Here is a 20,177-nt window from a genome sequence, read left to right on the forward strand (position 1 = left end):
GTAGGAATTTCAAATCTCAAATAAATTCACTAATATAATCATATATAAATTTTAATCAAAACCATGTAGTATCAAGGAACATCCACAATAATCTGTGTTACTTGTACACCAATAACCTACAAGTACAACTCTCACAATAAGTCTCCAAACTCTTCCATGTTAACCATATCCAATAATAAAAAATGATAAAGGAACCTCCATGTCATCTCCCACATGACAACACATGAACAAAAACTAGTGATTGCATAGATTCAAACAACCTCAAATACAAATTTATGTAAAAAATAACATACAAGAAGATAACCAAGGCCAAAGAGAAGAACTAAAAATTTAAAATTGTAGCATGTCCTTCTACATAAATGTCTAAATGCCAACTATGTCAACTATGATCTCCTCCATAAAATCCTAAATGAAAATCCATAACAAGACCCAATCCCATTTATCTCTTAGACCAAACAAACATATATCATTCAATCAACATGGATGTAAGCCTCTTATAACCAAGAAGATCAAACCAATACCATTCCTAATCCTAGGGAATAATCCCAATAAACTATCTGCTAATATCAACATCTATGTATGTCATCATGATAATAAAATATGCATAAGGAGATAATCAATGCCAAACATCTCTCAAAATGAATCCTCTATAAATAACCATTACCCATAGCTCAAGATCCATATCTATAAAAGATAAGCATAGACATAATGTACCTAAAAGGAACAATGGAAAATATCTCTGAAGTAGTAAACTTCTGAGTAGACCAAGAGTGGGGAATATCAATGCTCATCAAGCTATCCAAGTCATCTTGACTCACACTAAGAACAAAAGAATACATGTCAACACATGTCTCTAATCACAAGAGAATATGAGCATCACATATGTCTCTAAGTATCCATGACCACTTCTAAAAAATAAATCCATGACAAACTCCAAATGTAACAAAGCACTATCATGAAGTGACCAATTAAATGATCATGTACTCAATACAAAGAGAACTACCAAGGCCAGTATCAGAGCTCCAACCATACAATCAAGAACATAAATATGATAACATGATCTAAGCATCTCCTCCTAGAAGATAACATGCTCCATGTGAACATATCAAATAAACATATCATACCAAAACTCTAATATATAATCAAGAGTGCAACATGACATTATATCATTCATCCTAACAAACAAGGACAATATGTCAAATGAAAATGTAAACCACCTCAATCAACGAATTCATGAATCCTCCCAGATATTCAAATCCTCAAATATAAAGAACATTACCATCTCCCACAATTGAACCTAAAAATGTGAAATACCCTTCTACAATGACAAGATCTAAGGCATCCTCCAAACATCTACGATACTAAAGAGGATCACCCACCATCGAATGGTGAATCCACATCACTGCCAAAAGCTCTCACTGAACTGTGATACCAAGACCTCCATGTCATTGTAATAACCATCTTCTAAATGAAGGTCATCTAGGTCTACATATGTATAAAATTTAATTTTAAATAACATCAATTAAACCAAGATCCCAAGCCAAGAAGATAAAAAAAAACCAAAAAAATTAGGAACTAATCTTGCACTACCACATCATCATTGTCAAAAGATCCCTTTGAAACTGTATAAATAAGCTATTCATGATATCATTATAAAATCATCCTCTACATGAGAATCAACTAGGGATCTCACATACTCAAAGAAGTCAATAATGCATATAATGAGCTCCCAAAATCTAATGTAACCATGATACTCAATCAAGAAGATAAACTACCATAACCAATGAGAAATCCAATCGCCTATCAAAGAACCTAAAAATCCAATCATATTATGTCAAATTACCTAAAAACAAAGAACATCCATGAAACCATGATCATGTCCACTGGAACAAATAACTAACTCTCAATGTGTCACACCTCTAAAAATCACATAGTGAACAACATATGTCCTCCATCATGACTATACTTGGTAAAATCATCTGTCCTCCTTAACATGAGAACAAAATTATAAAACCTAAAGACTAAACTAAGACACTAATCTGAATATGACTAAACTTTGGCATATGACATTTTGAACTGGTTGGAAATATTTTTAAGCAAATATAGGTAAGGAGGTGCTTGAGTGTATATCTTTTATTGAGAGGAAAGGCCTGATCTACAAGTTCATTTATTTTTAGTCCTCACTACATGCTTTGAATAAATGGATCTCTCAACATTGAAACATTTCCCTTATGGGTAAGTTTGAGATTTACCCTTGTTCCTACAATTTCTTTGTTGTCTTTTTTGCCTCCTCTAGAAACTAGGATATTTTGTAGGTTATTGGTGACTAGAAACAAACCATCTATCATCTTTTGTTGGCCTTGGTCACTCTCCTACAACTTGATAAAATAATCTACATATCTATCCCCTATTTGATTTCAAATTTCATAGCTTTCCTTTATTATTGGTGGAAATCAAGATATGATTTATTGGTATAATATTGTATTGCTTTGTGAAGGTGGACCTAGAAAATAGTAAATTCTCCTATACATCATTTGGTTGCATCTCAGTTCACATTAATCTTTCAAACATACCACAAGGGTAGATTATTCTATATGTGAGAGACCGAACTTGCACTTAGATGGTTGACTATGGAGACATTTTATTCTACTATAGAGACTATTTCAAAATAGGACATTTGAAATCGATTTTCTCTTGTCGGTACCATTTGTATTTTTTCTCCATCTAGTAGAAGAACAATAACCATCACTATCTCAAGGTTTGCCTTACTTATTTGGATGTTGAATTTGAGAACTCTATTAATTCACTGCCTCCATCACCTAATGCTTTGCCTAGTACACTTAACTGATTCATTACTATTGTTCTTACATATGAGGACTTGGATTTCTCTCCTCTCTTTTTGTCAGTCCCTCATACTCAGTCTCTATTTTGTGATGTCTCTCTCTCAAAACCATGTGCTCATTAGGGTGCGACTTCATCTATTGTTCTATAGGTTCTTCCTCTTTTCTAAAAATGGTATCACTTGTAACGATGATGTTTCTTCAATTTAATTGTTCATTAAAAACATAAAACTAGTTCTTAATGTCTCCTCCCTCAAATAACTACATTATGATTGAACTTGGGCACCAATTTTGATAATAACTAAGTTTATATTTTATTATTTTATTATTATTATTAATTTTCTCTCTTTACATAACTCTTGTCCTATTAGTGAATTAGTTCTACTATTTTTGTTGTTTGGTTTTTCTATTCTATTTTGTTCTTTTAGTTTGTTGGTTTCACTATTTTGGTCATTTTTTCTTGGGTTGGCTACCCCTTTTGTAACCTCCTTTCTCTGTAACAATGTTGGGCCTTGTAAAAGTCCTAGATTAGCTCAATAAAGAATAAAATCATCTAAGCATGGGATATTAAAATATCTACTAGTTTTCATTTCACCAAATTTTAGAATGTTTAATAATATTCATATGACAACCAAAAATTACCTACAAAAGAGAACACTTTAATTTATAATATTATATATCCTACTACAAGAGATGAAAATAAATAAATTTATAATATAACCACTTCTTTTTTTTCTTTTGAACTTGATGAGTGTATTGATACATTAATGGACCTAGGGTTCACCACAATATTTTATCTAGTAGGTTAGTCTATTAAACATAATGCAACTTGAATTATAGTAAAGGAAGTGGTCCCAATGACTTGCAAACTCTCTTGCATATAGAAGATTCTTAGAGCAATATATATGCAAGAATAACCCAACAAGATTCTACAACATTCGTGGTATATTAGGTAGAGGTATTATAGAAGGTGGTGGAATAAACTTGAATCATATATCACTATAAAACCTTAGGAAATTTTGGGAAATCCTAACGTTACAAATGTTCATTAAGAACACACATATCTTACTTATGGATAATCCTTAGATTGTAACTATTGAATCTAATCATATATATCTTATGATGTTTTCTCTCCTTTTATCCATACAAATATCATCACAATATCTAGCATTTAACTAGCTTTAATTTTTGTTGATGAAGAATATGTTGGAGCTATTATCAAATGCTAATGTTCTTATTATGTGTTTATTCCTATTTTTGACCTTGAAAAGTGAATTAAAATTCTTAGTCTTTGGTTATTATAATCCTAAGAATATTAATATTATGTTTAAATGTTTTCATATGTTAGATTTTTAAAGTGCTGGTGTGACTCATACTCTCATAATAGGTACATCAATATTTGGAGATGTCCAATATAATTGTGTTCATGTTGTTTTAGTTAGTTTTCTAGACACTTAGAGTGTTCTATATATTTATGTCTTACTAGAATTCTTTGTTTAAATTGTTTCTAATAGTTATTTTATAGAGTTCTATAATTTCTTATGCTTGAATACCAATTATTTATCATTCCCAAGCCCTAAAACCTATAGATATATTAAAATTATAATTTCTTTTCATACATTAAACTTTCAAACATCTTCATCCATCCCTCCCTTCATACCCTTTCCCCTTTATCTCTACTTCCCAAGATCACATACCTTATATTTTAAAAAGACACTAAATATTGCATAGTAAAACTTTCCGCCTTTCCCTAAATTGAGTACCCATTTCCAATAACCTCTAGAAGCTTAGAATTATATATATTTTACCATAAGAGTGTCTATGAAGTTTTTATTAAAAATGATAAAAAATCTTCACTTCTATACTTGAACTTGTTCATGATTTTGTAAGTTTCTCAAAAATATATATATCTCTTTAACAAATTTTCAATGATCAATTCATGAGTTTGTGAAGTTTGTAATAGTGCATTGAAAGTGTTTGTGAATTTTGTAATAGTTTGTGATAGTGCATTCAAAGTTTGATCAATTTCCTTTTTAATATTTTTGGATTTGCTAACTCACTATAGGTTTGCAATTGCCTCAATACAAACATAACTAGTGTGTGTATTGCTAGTGCAAAGAGAGGATAGATCCAATACAATAGGATGCTAAAATGAGTGCCAATTAGTAAAATGTTTAAAAGGTAAGCGAGGCGATGTAATGGAACTAGAAAAGAAGCTGAGATTTTTCAAAATCATTTTCAAATACACAATATAATGCTTTGGTTTCTCCTGTCACTCCGTCCTACTCACCATTATTTTAGATTATCTTAGCTATCTGCATTTAATCTAGCAAATCTCCTGGCTCTGATCGTCATCTTCTTAACTATTTTCTTTTCATTTTTGTTTCGTGCTCTAGTTCTCATTAGATTCATTGTAAATTATGAGTAGCATTAATTCATTGATTGTCCCAATTTTGGATAAGTACTCTAGGCGTTACTCCACACGATTAGCCTTAAAAGGAACGTTAACATGCAAATGCCAAATATAGTGCGAGGTTCCTATAATATACTATGCTGTGTTAAAAGCATAGTTTTTAATATTTCATAGATTTTTTTGGTCTATTTTACAATGTAATTAATTGATTAGTTGAAGAGACATTTATTTGATGCTTGTTTATAAATAGTTCTCTTATTTAGAAATATTTACTTGATTTTCATTAATTCATAATCAATTATAACAAAACAATTTCTTATAAGGAATATGAGTGATACTATTTACATTTACCATTCTAAATACTTATCTTCTTTTCACATCATTATGATGATTTTGAAAGCTCTTGGATTAGTCAAAATTATGAATTCCTCACAATTAATTTGCATGATCACATTGCTTTGTACTATCTTACATTAATACATTTAGACTATTGTTTGTTGGCCTCTATGTGCTTGTGCTATAGAAGCATTTGAAAATTGATGAAATATGTTGACATCCAAATAATCAGTTATCTCATTGACTCTCAACTATCATATACAATAATGCCTTATTTATTCTTCAAAATTTTATGACAATAATACTTTGATTTATCTTCTAAGTGTTACTGTTTTATTTCATAGTCACTATTACTTCTAATACTTAGAGAATTTCAATTATTTTATCTTCTAAATTTTATTATTTTATTTCATAAATTCACTATTACTTCTAATACTTATGAAATTCTGATTATTTTATCTTATAACAAGCTTCATTTGATTTTCTAGCCTGTGAGGAGTAGTTTCTACTTCTTATTTTATGAGCCTTTACATGCAATTTTACATAGAAACCATAGAGTTATAAAAACTTTGCAATACACTTCCAAAGGATTTTGATGATCTCTTTACTAATGAGAATATAATACCGAAGCGTATTATAAGAATTCATATTACTCTAAATAGACTCCACATCTTGTTTTCCTTATTATGAGTTTAGATCTTCTTGTATTTCTATCCAAGATTTAGATATAGGAATTTAAATGTTGTATTAAAGATATATATCTAGATAAGTGTAATATATGTGATCCATGTGTACGGAGGGTATCCTATTCTTTCCATTAATGCATATAGACTACTATTTTCTCCTTTGGACTAATGTTGGTAACTTAACCTTTGATCATGTATTATTTTTTATGGACTATTTTGACAAAAGTGAACGCTATTGTGGGATTAACCTATAAGAATTTGCACCTACATTTTTCACGTGGAAAGTAATGAATGAGCATAATTCTAGAAGAATTATAACTCATACATATAGCTCATGCATCGAGTGAAGTGCATAAAATAACGATGGATTGATTCATCTTCAATAGATCAAATGCGTCGCTCACGTAATACCCTAGCTCCTCACCCAGCTCCAAAGTCTGCATTATAATTTTTTTTTTTGGTCTTTTATTTTATTTTTTTTGTCGGCTACTGAGGCATATACCATGAAACAATTAGTCTTTATCATTGCATGCTAATCCGAGAATGTTCCATGGAACCAATGTAGAGTCATTTCACTATAAAGTCGATGTGAATGTGTTTTTCTTGTGGAATCTTCCAAAGCCAGGAGTTTACTTATTCTCATGGGTTTTACCCTCCCTACAAGGGGGGGGCATTGATGCATTTCGGTAGCCACCGGGCTTGAAAGCAAGCCGGAGGTCAATAAGGGAAGCCCCGGCCAATGAATCGGCCGATCGATGTGCCAAAGAATCCAATTGATGTGCCAAACCTTTAGAACCCATTAGGTAGAGACGGTTGATTCAGTTGATTGAGTTGCAAGATTTTATCGCAATTTCACTAATAAATTATATATCGCGCAAGGCTAGTCGGGTTAGATGGCATTTACACAACAGCGGCCCCTACAATTCTATGGGTTGCTTGTCCATTGAACTCGGCCGCTCCTACCCACCTATAGGTGGACATATCGGTACCTAGGCCCCTGCTCGGGAGCTCCTCATCTATATCCACCAGGAACAGAGAAAGCAGCACAAAGAGCTAATAGAGCACCTAGAGCTTCGATTATAGAGGTTGTTTAGTCATTAGCATGCTTTCGAATCGGAAGGAAGTTCGCATGGGAAGAGAAGATGGATAATCCGGTGCCTAGAGGTCGGTGAGTAGCTCTAATCGAGGCCCCATCTTCCTCCGGCGACTAGTGGGAACAATAATAGCGAACTAAATGGCCGCCCACTTGCACGGATAGGCTTACTGATCCCCCTACTATTGAAAGGCAAGAATCAAGCTGATTTCCCTCGCCCTCGGAAGCAAGCTATAAGTATGCTTATTACAAGAGCACCCCAACGAATAGTAGGGGCCCATAGAATTAGAAAGGGTAAGTATCAAATAGCTCCAAAACCGACCAATATGTTCCTCCCGATGCCCGTGCGTTTGTCCTGCTGCCCCGAATCATATCCTCCAAGACTTACAGGGGCAGGTGTAAATGGAACTCAAGTTAGGGAATTTGTCACCTGATTAATTGACGAGGTATATTCTTGTTACTCATGACTCTCCACGCTTTGGGACGAAGGGCTTTATGCAAAGGGCCTCCTGCCGAAAACAACTACTTTCTCGGGGTGGGCCCCTACTATTCTATGGCAGGAGGAGAAGGTAAAAAGTCGAGGAAGGTTGGCGGCCCTACTTCCATACCCGAGCCCAGTCGAGCGCGATCGGTCGATCTCTTTTTATAGGGAGAGACCCGAAAGTTACTCGCCCCTTCCCGGGGGTAGCACTCTGCTTCTCCCCGCGAGTAGCCTCTCTCTTTTTATAGGGAGAGACCCGAAAGTTACTCGCCCCTTCCCAGGGGTAGCACTTTGCTTCTCCCCGCGAGTAGCCTCCTAGGTCATTCGCTTCACTATTCCTTTATCGTCCACGGGCGCCCGTACTTTAACAGCTTTTGTTTGTGGGGACCCACTCTTGCAGCATCACTGTCACCACTCCCAATGGAATCAATGTATTGGAATCTCCCATTAATGCCGGGGAGCTAGCCTAAGCCGTCTCTCGATTCTATACGTAACAATTTGGAACGAATGCCCCGGAGGGAGCTCTCTACCATATTCCACCTCGCCCCCGATCCCTCTAGAAAAACTAGTAGCATCCGCAGCAGCAGATAAAGTAGCATGAGACATTCTTATTTCGACATTTACAAAATACCAAGCAGTTTGTTTGTATTTTTTATTGTATTGATTATGGACATTCTATTAAAGTGAGCGGTGTATCTTGCATGCCACGATTTTCTTTTGTTAGAAGCGTGAAAGGTATGAAAGGTATAGTTTTTGTAGATATATTATCTCTTTTATAGTGTAATTTGTGCAACTTAAGGAGGTGGAGGTGTGACTTTGGCCCACACTAATTTCTTTGACGTGAATGGGAGCTTTCGGTACCTTTGTGGAGATCATTCTTTCATGTGGAGAATAGGATATTTCTTGTGCATTGAAAATGTTCCTCTTTGAAACATTTTTTAATTTAGAGACTATTTTCTTTGCATGTCCCAACTTTTTCTTTACACACAATGTGCTCTTATGTTTTTGTTTTTTCATTTTTTTTTTTGCATCTCAATGAGATTAGATAAGATGGTTTAAGATGGAGTAACGCATGGTTTTCTAGGGGCTTATAAGTTTTCATAGTTACCCTTGGATGTTGTATCAACCATATTTGTTAAAATTATGAGGATTATGTTAAACTCGTTGTTTGAAAATCACATATTAGTTTTTTTAATTTGTATTGTCGAGGTTCAATTTTCTTTTGCTGTTATTTTGATGAAATCATTATTTGTGTAGCAATAAAGCTTATGGAGGTTTCACTTAACATTTGCCTACCTTCCTGTGAAATTAGCCATTGCTTCGCTTCTACAATCAACATCAATCTCGTATTGTTTTATGTTTTATTGTATGTGAGGAGAATCGAATAAAAAGCCTTTCATTTTCACCAAAGAAGTTACCGACCCATGTAAGATCTTGATTCATTCCCCATATCTTGGAATGCACTTACACTATCCTTAGCCAATGAGGCTAATGTAATCTTTATGTTTATATGGGAAAAATTGAATTATGATTTTAGTAAGAGTTCCAATTGAAATAATAACTGTAAAATTGACTTTATAAATCATAGATAAAAATAATATATGTCATTAAGCATCTACTTTTTATCAATTTTGTTATACATATGGTAAGTTTTATTTTATATAAATTTTTTAATTAAATATTAAAAATAAAAAATAAAATAATAATAAATATTAATAGAATTTTGTTTTAAAATTAGAAAGTGTGATTTAAAAAATTTAAATGAAAAATATAAAGTAAATAAATCAATAAATTATAATAAGTTTTCAAGTTGATATTTTTAATTAATAATAGAAACATATCTTCATAATAAAAAAAATTCTTTTTAAAGACAAAATATGGTAATAATAATAGAAAGAAACTTTAGTTTTTGAAGAATTCATAATAGAAACATTTGTTTTAAAATTTGAAAGTCTAGTTGTTAGAAACTAACTTAAGATGAAATGTTCCATGAAAGTAAATAAATCAATAATAGATAATATTTAGTTTTGAAGTTCACTTTGAGAAACATATCTTGACAGTTAAAAGAAAAAAATCTCTTTTAGAGGGAAAATATAATAGGAAAGAAATTTCAGTTTTGAATTCTATCCCTAATCTCTAAACATAAAAATAATATTCATATTTATTCACACTTATTTTATATAGTTAATTGTATCTTATTATGTCATCTTTATTGTATCTAGGTTGTATTCTTTGCTTTGGTTTAATTATGGGGTGCCATGCACATTCAAAAAAATCAATTGAAAATTTGTCAATTGTGCCCTTTTCATTCCCACAATGAATTGACTTGGTACCACTGTGCATGATTATTTCTACTAAGTGGTACTATTAAAAACTCAATTCCTAGGAGCACTCATTATAAGGACATTGTAATTGAATCACTTAAAGTAATATATCTATATATCTTAAGACATTTTAATGATTTCTTATTGTTTGCTAACATTTGTATAGTTTTTAAAGTGATCATTAAAAGGGGTTGATCTATGCTATCAAATTCAAAAATCCTTTAATTTAAATTTTAATGATTATTGTTCATTGGATGGAATATCAAAATATGAGATAAGCTGAATTGTATTTATGAAAATTTCAAACAAGTTATATTTTAAATGTCAATAGACTTTCATTCCATAGGAGATGAACAATTTTAACAAACTTCACATTAAAGTTGAATAGGCACTTCAAGAAATATATCTCTCGACAAATTTTAAAATATACAAGTATTGTACAACTTTTAGAGAAAAAAAATTAAGAGAAAAAAAGTTTTTAAAATAATTAAAATACATATAAATGCTATGGGATGATCATTAAGAATATATAAATAACTATCTTTTATTATATTAACATGGGAAAGTGTCTAGACCCATTACAAAGCCACCATTAAGGAAAATGAAACTAATCTCACAAGCAGTGAGATTGATCAAATACCAAAATACTGAAACTGTTTAAAATGAACTAGACAAAAAGACAAAAAATATATAACTAGTAAGGGACCAATAAACTAACTATTTTAAGTAAGGGACTTTAGTCCTTTTTCTACTTGTCATTCTTTTTGCACTAAATCCAACCATTCTTTGAAAGATGCATATTTAGAGCTTGATTGCACAATGAATTATTTAACTTGGGTGGGATAATTAGGAAATTCAATAAAGTGGTTTTGTATTCTTGGTCCTTGGATTGGGAGGCTTCTATGAGTTACAAGCATCTCTTTGCAGACCCTTCTTTTCTTGTCCTTATAACGCTCTAGTTCTTATTACAAAAATCTAATCATAAGGGTCATTTTCTTAAATAAATCCCTATAGTAATCCATAAGATCCCTAATGTTATTCATGGGGAACTCTTGATTTTATTTCAGTTTTGCAACATTGGCCTCCAACTGAGGGTTATTGGCCTCTTGTTTAATAATTTGGATTTATTTTTGCAATAATCCTCTAACTTTTGAAGGTCTCAACTATGATCCTTACTTGATCCCAAGTCTTGTTGTCAATTTTTTAATTAGGTAACTCCTACGCTTTCTCAAAGACTAATTTATCCAAAACCTAAATTTTATATTTGGCCTAGAGAATTTAAGCCATTTACCACTCCAAAAGTTCCATATGGGTTTTCAAGGACCTACATATATATATTTTTTTGTTTTAGATTAATCCATTAAATGCATTATGTTTGGGAGTGTTTAAAAATGGTTACCTCTATTAGTACTTACTAAGATTTCCATTAGTCTTATGTTCAAAGTTATTCTAGTCGGTTACTACTACCGAATCATTCAGTTGGTAAGCACAGTGTAGTCGGTTATAGAAGAAAGTAGTCTCAGAGCGTAGTATACACCGAACACTCTACCGAGTAATATTCTATGACTATCGAGCAGAAAAGATGATACACCAAGTTGATATACATCGAGTGAAACATGTTACCAGATTCATTGAACCTGGACATATATGGGAAACGTGTTACAAAGATCGAGGAACAAGTAACCGTTATCACATTGGAAATTGCACTTAAAGATTGTGTATGATTTTGAGGTCATCTAACCAATGAAATATTTTGCATGGTTATTCATTCGATAAATCATGTTTGTAAGATCGAAGCATGAACTAGATCACTGACATAAGATATCTATTTATACAACATGAATTTAGGATTAGATGTGTGTGTGCATGTGTGTATGAAGCAAGGCTTGTAAGAAAAAGGAAAATCATGAGAAATTATAGAGTATTATGACTGTTACAGTTGATAGAGAAACACAAAGGTCACCAAGAAGGATTTCACAGAACAGTCAAGGAACAAAGTAAACAGAAGGGTTTACCGAGTTAATATATGGATTACTGAGGTATGCTATAAGCAAGGTAATATCATTTTGCACACATAGAATCTGCTATAACATTCCAAATATAAAGTTGCAGATATTTTGTAAGATTTGATTGTAATATTTTGAGTTGTAAGAGAAACCTCTAATAGGGTAAAAGACTCTAACTAAGTCTATAAATTGTAAAGCCTTTAACCAGGTGCAACATTTAGAATAAGTGTTGTAAAAATCCTTTAGCAAGGTAGATCTAACAGATCTTGATACTCCTAATAGGGTAAGCTATCAGAAATAGCTAAACATGTAGCTCTAACCGAGCAACCTTTATTATTGCAGTAGTGAAGTTGTCGGTGTCATCCTCACCCCAGTTTTTCTCTCTAACCAAGAGTTTCTGCCTAACCAAAATATATGTGTTATGGAGTGAATCATGTATGATTGTTATTTATTTGTTTTAACATTATATTATGTTACAACAATATTCAGTTTATGCTTAACAGTAATATTATTGTTGAAGAAAAGTTTTGAAGTACTGATTCTCCCCTCCCCTCTAAGTACATTAGCTTTCCATATTGGGCCTAACAATTGGTATCAGAGCTTGAATCTTGGAAAAGGGTTTAACTGCCTAAAGAAAAAGATCTTATCAATGGAAGGCTATAAACAATCTCAGAGAATTGTGTATCTGCAAGAAGAGTTGGATCATGCTAGTCAAGTGATTACAGACATGCAAAGACAAATGCAAAAATCTCTAAAAGTTAGAAGAAGATTGTCTGATGATTTGCAGGACTCTCAAGAGCTCATGGAATAGATTGAGACATCATCTGAGAACAGTATGTCTGAAGAGAATGAAGAAATGATTGAAGTATTGAAAGAAAAGAACAAATCACTGACTGATCAAATAAAGGCAATGAAAAGAGAACATGAACATTTCAGCACACAGATGACTGAAAAATCTTGATGCATTGAGGACAGCCGAGGATAAAGTAAGAGATCTAGAAAGTGAAAAACAACAGCTTGAAGCATTAGTATCTGAAAAGAATGATGAAATCACAAGGTTAACTAGTATTCAACAAAATCTGTCAGATCAATTAGGTTATGCACATCATGAAGCAAATCTGAAAGATGATGAGAATCAAGCATGGAAACTTGAAGTATCAAGGTTAACCAATGAACTTGAAATAGAGAAGAAATCCAAAGAAACATTGAAGAAGAGTTATGAAGCATCAAAGATGTTGGATGAGCAACTGAATACAAGAAGACCCAACAAAGATGCAGGACTCAGTTACAAAGGAAAAGACTCTACCGAGAAGGGAATCTGCACTACCCAAAGAGGAGAATCATCAAAGCAAGCTGGAATCAAGAAGAACATCAAAGGAAAGAAGCCTATTTGCAACTACTATGGAAATCAAGGTCATACTGCCAACATGTGCCAAATCAGAAAAGGTAAACAACCGAATGTCACTAAGTCTAATGGTTATTGTTACAATTGTAATAAATATGGTCACACATCTAACCAATGTAGGACAAAGTCTGTTAACAATTATCGGAAGGCAAAATTCAAAGGGTTTTGTAAAAACTGCAAAAGATATGGACATATAAGTGCCAACTGCTTTATAAGGTTTGGAATGAAAAATCGAAGATCATGGAGAAATCTTGGTATGGCATGTTTTCATTGTCACAAAGTTGGACACTTGGCTTAAGATTGTAGAGATAAACCTAGAGGAAACACTAAAGAAATAAAAGGCAAATTACAGATGATTTGGAGAAAGAAGGAAATTGTGTCAAATTAAGAAAGCACCTTACGTACTAGGTTAGGTGCACCTATTCCAAATTAATCAATAAAGGTATGAAGGGACTCCATTCTCTCAAGGTTCAATCTTAAATAGTTCCTATTTTGTTATGTACTTAATTCAAAATCCGCATAGCTAAGATGTATTAGTAAGTTTGAAATTCTATCAAAGTCTTTTGGAGCACTATACAGGAAACTTGTCAAGTTGGTAACTACAGGAAACCTGTCAAGCTGATAAATGAAGGAAGTTTGGCTACTAGATTAAAGTGCAAAAAGGAAAGTAAATCAATTTAGTGGAACTGAGTGCATTTAATCTTTTTGACCTAACCTACACGGAGCCCGATAAGGTATGTTGTGTACTTAAAGCATTTACGCGGTCATTTTACACTTAACAAGTTTTCAAGAGAGAAGAGCAAAGCGATTCAAAGGCGATCAAACCTCGTTGCAAGCAAAATTCAAGGTATTTACATAAATCTCAATGCATTGTTAAGTTGGTTTACCAATCATATCAGTTTAGAATTTTTGTTTCATATTTGCTAAGAGGAAAAGTGTCTACCATTTGAAAGTCTTCAAACCCTAAGGATCTTTTGTTAGTATCTATCTGAAATCTATAATGGCACCTAAGATCCAAGATCCCGTTGTTGTTAAGAATGTTGAAAAGCCCTCACTGAAATACTCTCTAACTCTCAAAGTAGCATCAGAACCGGATGACAAAATTGCATTTTCACTCATTCTGGATAGAGTTTTACTAGTTGAGGATGTTAGGTTCTTCACCAAATGTCATGTTGAAGAAATCGATCATGTTGAAATCAAGGACACCTATGATGATCTGTGTACCGATGGGAAATTGGATAGCAAGTATGAGCACATTAAAGTCAAGGGATTGACCAAAGCCCTAACCTATCCCCGTGTCTTCAAACCCCAGTGGGTCAAGTTTGTTCTAAGCAGAGTTCACGATGATTTCATGTGGTTAGAGGAGCAACCATTCAAAATCACGAAGGAAATCATTCATCTAATCACCGGTTACCCTATTTTTTATCTTGCCCAAGCTCAGAAGATGATATCACAAAAGGAATTGATAACCTTAACCAGAGTGGAATCTAATTGTAGAGGATTGAAGCTAAACAATGCAGTTGATGCAGAGCTAAATTTTTCTATTAGAGTAATAGGTTATTGTTTCTTCCAATCGGCAAGGCAAAATAGTGTACCCTATGCAGCAATCGACTTAGCATACAAAATTGTGAAAAAGGGAATGAAAATTGATCTTTGTGAATTATTGCTGAAAAACCTATTTGAGAATCTAAACACCATCAGGAAGCCGAAGAAGAACAACTTGGCCAATACATTGAAGTTTGGATCACTTCTGGTATGCATGTTTTTCTACTTTGAGAAGTTCTTTCCAACAGTCGATAAAGTAGTTTGGGAGCCACACCAACCAATCACCCATCAAATCAATGACTTCATCAAATGTCTAGGTGACAACTTCAATGATATTATGGATGATTATTTCAGCAAGTTTCAAGAGAAGATGCATAACAGGTATAGAATTCCACCCCAGCTAGTGGTGAAATACAAGGATGACATATGTTTTGAAGTAGACACCGACTACTACTATGTGAACGTTGTGGAACTAAGAACTCAATATTCGCCACCTATGGGTTATGAGATTGATTTTGACATCAGATAATAGTAGATAGATGCTTTTCTTACATTACCAAGGCATGCTACCGAGCTAAGATATGGGACATATGAAGAAGTGAAAGAGATAGTAAAGATAAGCATTGTAGTACCAAAAGCTACAAGAAAAGCAACAAAAATGATCAAGGCATTATTAGAGAAATTTGGAGAAGGTTCTTCCTCCACACCTGTCAAGGGCACTCTAGTCATCACCAAGGAGGAATCAAAAGCCCAAGAGGCTGCTATTACATTAAGCACCGAGTTGCCTAAAGGGAAATTTCTGAAGAGGAAGAAACAAGACACATCAAAGGCATCACGGACTCCCTCAGTAAAGCGCCCAATCACAAGATCATCTGTATTGTCACCGAGTAAGAAACCAAAGACTGTTGCTATTCCAAATGTAACAAAAACTTATAAGAAATATACTCGGAGACTCATTTTGACTAAAGAGTCCAGTGACACAAAGTCTGAAGATGCTAAAAAATTTCAGATTGTTAAGAGTACAAAGGAAAATGTACATAGTGTTGAAAATTTTTGTGCCAATCTAAAGCAATATGGTGGAATTGGATCATTCAGATTTATCAAGTATGAATCTAGATCTGATGATAAAAAGAGACAAATAGAAGAAGCTGTCATCTACACACTTCTAAAATTTTGATTGGTCCCATTGGAAGTATCTAATTCTCTTCCAACAGAATTATATTTGCATGTTGATAATAGGTGGAAATATGCAATGGACTCGGAGAAACAGATTAGAGAAAGAAGTCTACTACATCCCTTTCCAGACATATCAGTAGATGAAATAAAAGAACATCTGAAAACCTACCACACAAATTTGCTAGTCAAACAAAGAGCCTTAAAATTGATGAATGGCTTGTATATTGAAGTGGAGAATGAGACAAAAGAAAAGTGACAGGAAATCTTTCGAATCCAGACTACTGGTGAGCAAGGTGAAGTTGAAATAGTTGATGTCACCAAGCAAGATCCTGATATCACCGAGCAAGACCTTGCTGACACTATACAAATTGATGAAGATATCATGGACACCGAGGCACCTAGACACGAAATGATAGAAGGCAATGCATATGCAAAACTGGTATCTAGTGAGTTAGTTTTGGAACAAGTTCAGCCCTATCCTCCGATCACTCAGTCTACTGCAACCGAGGCCCCTCAAGATACTGAACAAGATGCAGAGGATCACAAGTCTATAGAAGGAGAAGCTACTCCTCAGGCCACCAAGGAATAGACCTTTCAGGATCTTCCTAACACTGAAAATGTTACAACTGAGACCCCAAGCACTGAACCACCGAAGGACTCAGCAGAAGCTAAACAAGCCGACAAAAGTGTTGCCTCCATCGAGCAACCTACCGAGGATCCACAAGCCTCCCAAACTATTGTATTGGTTCAACCAGCAAAATCTAAAGAAAAGAAAATGAAAAAGCATAGTTTCAAGGTAGATTTATCGAAACCAATAGTGTTGCCAAATGTAGATATATCAAAATTAAAAGGGCAAGCACTCATTGAGTTCAGTGAACTATGCAAAGCAAAGGCCGAATAGGAAAAACAAATGGCCATACAAAATAAAAATAAAGTACTTCAGAAGGTGAAGACACTATTATTAGATATGCTATCCACAACTACAATGTCAACAGATGCAACCATCCATGTTCAACTAGATGAATTCCTCAATCAGATAGAGACATTTGGAGTCGATGCATCTGAATATTTGAGCAAGTTAAAGGACAAAGAGCTCACTGCAAAAATAATTGAAGAGGTACAGAGAGCTATTACTATTGGAAAAGTTAAACTTGTCAAATTTATTACTGAGTTGTCCCCTCAACTCAAGCACATTCTTTATTTATTTTAGAAACTGTACATTCTCTTTATTCATTAAAGATATCAAAAATAAAACAGAAGCAATTGAGAAAGAGATAACGGATCTCTCAAATAAGTTGACCACCAAGCCAATTTTTGTTCATAATTTTTATACAAAGTTACAAAAGCTCATGGCTCAACAATTGGAACTCGGGAATGAAGAGCACAAAATAAGGATGGACATTATGACTCTGCAAACCTTATTCATTCCACACTTGTCCTTCATCCAAGAATAGATCAACCAAGCCACATATTTATCTACGACACAAGAGGGAAGCACATTAGATGATTTATTTCCCTATTGGCTGACATTTAAGCACAAAATTCTTTAGTGGACAGTGTCAAGGATGCACTCTCTGTTGCACTCACCAATGCAAGGACAAAGTATAAATCCATTTTTGACCAGTTCCCTCCACCAAATGTGGTGCAAGGGCACTAGGCATGAAGACAACTTGGAGGACACCATGGAAGCATGAAAAGGAGGTGTATGGGTCTAATAGAATCAATTATGATGTCTTGAAGCCAATTATAGCATTTTATTGTAATGATCCTAATGTAATGATTAATTGTCCTAATGGACCTAATAAGGCCATAGGGACCAAATATAGGATTTCATGGGTATAGAATTGGTAAGGGTCTCAAAGGTGTTTATAAATATTTGATAAATCATTTTGATCCTTTAGAAGTCATTAGGTTGGGGTAGAAGTCCATTTCATAAGAGTTTCAAATTCAAAAATTTGAAAATAGTGGCTAGTGTCATTTTGGGGGGAAAAGCTAAAAACTTGTTTGTTAAGCATTTTAATCATGAATAACTGATGGATTTCGGTTTGGGAAGTTAGGGGAAGGTATTATAAAACCTTGGAATTCCATTTTGGTGTGGTTGGATGCTACAGTACGGATGTTGTACGGATTTAACAGAAAAAGTGAATAAAACCTTCATTTTCTTGCAATTTCTTGTGTTTTGTTGCTTGAAAGTGATTGATATTTCATGGTATAAGTCTTGGGAATTCATTAAACATTGTAATAATTGATTTGGAATGATTTTGTAGCAGGTTTTTCTCAGATTTTGTCATTTGTGCTGACTGTCCTAAAATTTTCTGAGTTGTGTCATTGGCATTGAAGGCCCAAAATGCAATTTGGAGCCCTTCTATGGATGTAAGGTCCTGTTTCTCATAGAGGAGGCTCTATCTAACATGTAAATTATGATCCTAACCAAAACATTTGCAGGAAGTGTGTTTTAACAGGTGTACACCATGAGTTTGATGAGGGAGAAGTGAGTAGGAAGCATAGCAAACTTATAGCAGCAGAAGATCTACCTCTTGGAGAGGGTAGTTTGATGATTTAAGTTGGTTAATATGACCAAGGAGATGGTGAAGGGACTTTGAATGAGCCCTGGAAGTGATTGGAAAGGTCTTAATTAGAAAATCCTTAGTTTTGGAGCGTAATGGTGAGGGTTTTGGGGTTTGCACATTAAAAGAGCACATAGAACCAATTTTATTGGATATTACTTAGTTTTGAGGCATAAATAAACACTTTTGAGAGTTTCAATATTGGGGAGGAATTATTTCTTACACTTGCTTTGTAAAACTTGGGTTTTTGGCAAGCAAATTTGTCCCAATCTTAGGACAGCAAAGGCACAGTCCAAAACAACCTACCCTCAATCTTTGATATGTTGTAGTAAGCCGAAAAGGGTGTCTGAAATTTTTTTTTTTTTTGGAGTTATTTGGGAAAAGTTGGAGAAAACAATTTATTTCAGCCTCAGGTGGCCTAATTGAGGCTCTAGGGCTAGTAGCAGACATAGTGGGGTTTAAGAGCATGGTGAAGACTTGAACCTTTGAAACTAGTTGAATCTTGTTGGATTGGGTTGGAATAGGTGTTTAACAGACTTAGGAGTCATTGTGGAGAGTGGATTGAGATTTTCCCTTTTAAAACCATTAAGGTGCCTTGGAAACACTAGGTAACTGCAAGGAGTGTGAAGCATTTAAAAGCATATTTTCTTGAAATCACCTAAAACCCCATGACCCTCTGCATCAAAATGGTAACTAAATTTTGATGTTTGTCAAAAAGGGGGAGTATAGTATACAACTATCACAGGGGGAGTGTAGTATACAGGGGGAGTAAACCGAGTAGTGAACAGAACCGAGCAGTGAATAGAGCAGTAATCAAAGAGCAAAGAACACATGCAACACACAAAACATTGATCACCGAGCATGCAAAAATCAGAGTTATGTACAGTATATTGATAAGGGGAGTATATCTGAATATACTATTTCATTGACAAATGTATATACTGTCAAATTAGTAAAATTTTGCAAGTATATAGATTTTTGAGTTATAAATTTGAAAGTAGTTTTTGTCAAACATCTCAACTAATGTCAAAAGGGGAGATTGTTACTACTTACTAAAATTGCCATTAGTCTTATGTTCAAAGTTACTCTAGTCGGTTACTACTACCGAATCATTCAATCGGTAAGCACAGTGCAGTCGATTATAGAAGAAAGTAGTCTCAGAGAGTAGTATACACCGAACACTCTACCAAGTAATATTCTATGACTACCGAGCAACAAAGATGATACACCGAGTTGATATAAACCAAGTGAAATGTGTTACCAAATTCATTGAACCTAGACATATATGGGAAATGTGTTACAAAG

The sequence above is a fragment of the Cryptomeria japonica genome, chromosome 3 (genome assembly GCF_030272615.1).
Source record: "Cryptomeria japonica chromosome 3, Sugi_1.0, whole genome shotgun sequence".
Taxonomy (NCBI): Eukaryota; Viridiplantae; Streptophyta; class Pinopsida; order Cupressales; family Cupressaceae; genus Cryptomeria; species Cryptomeria japonica.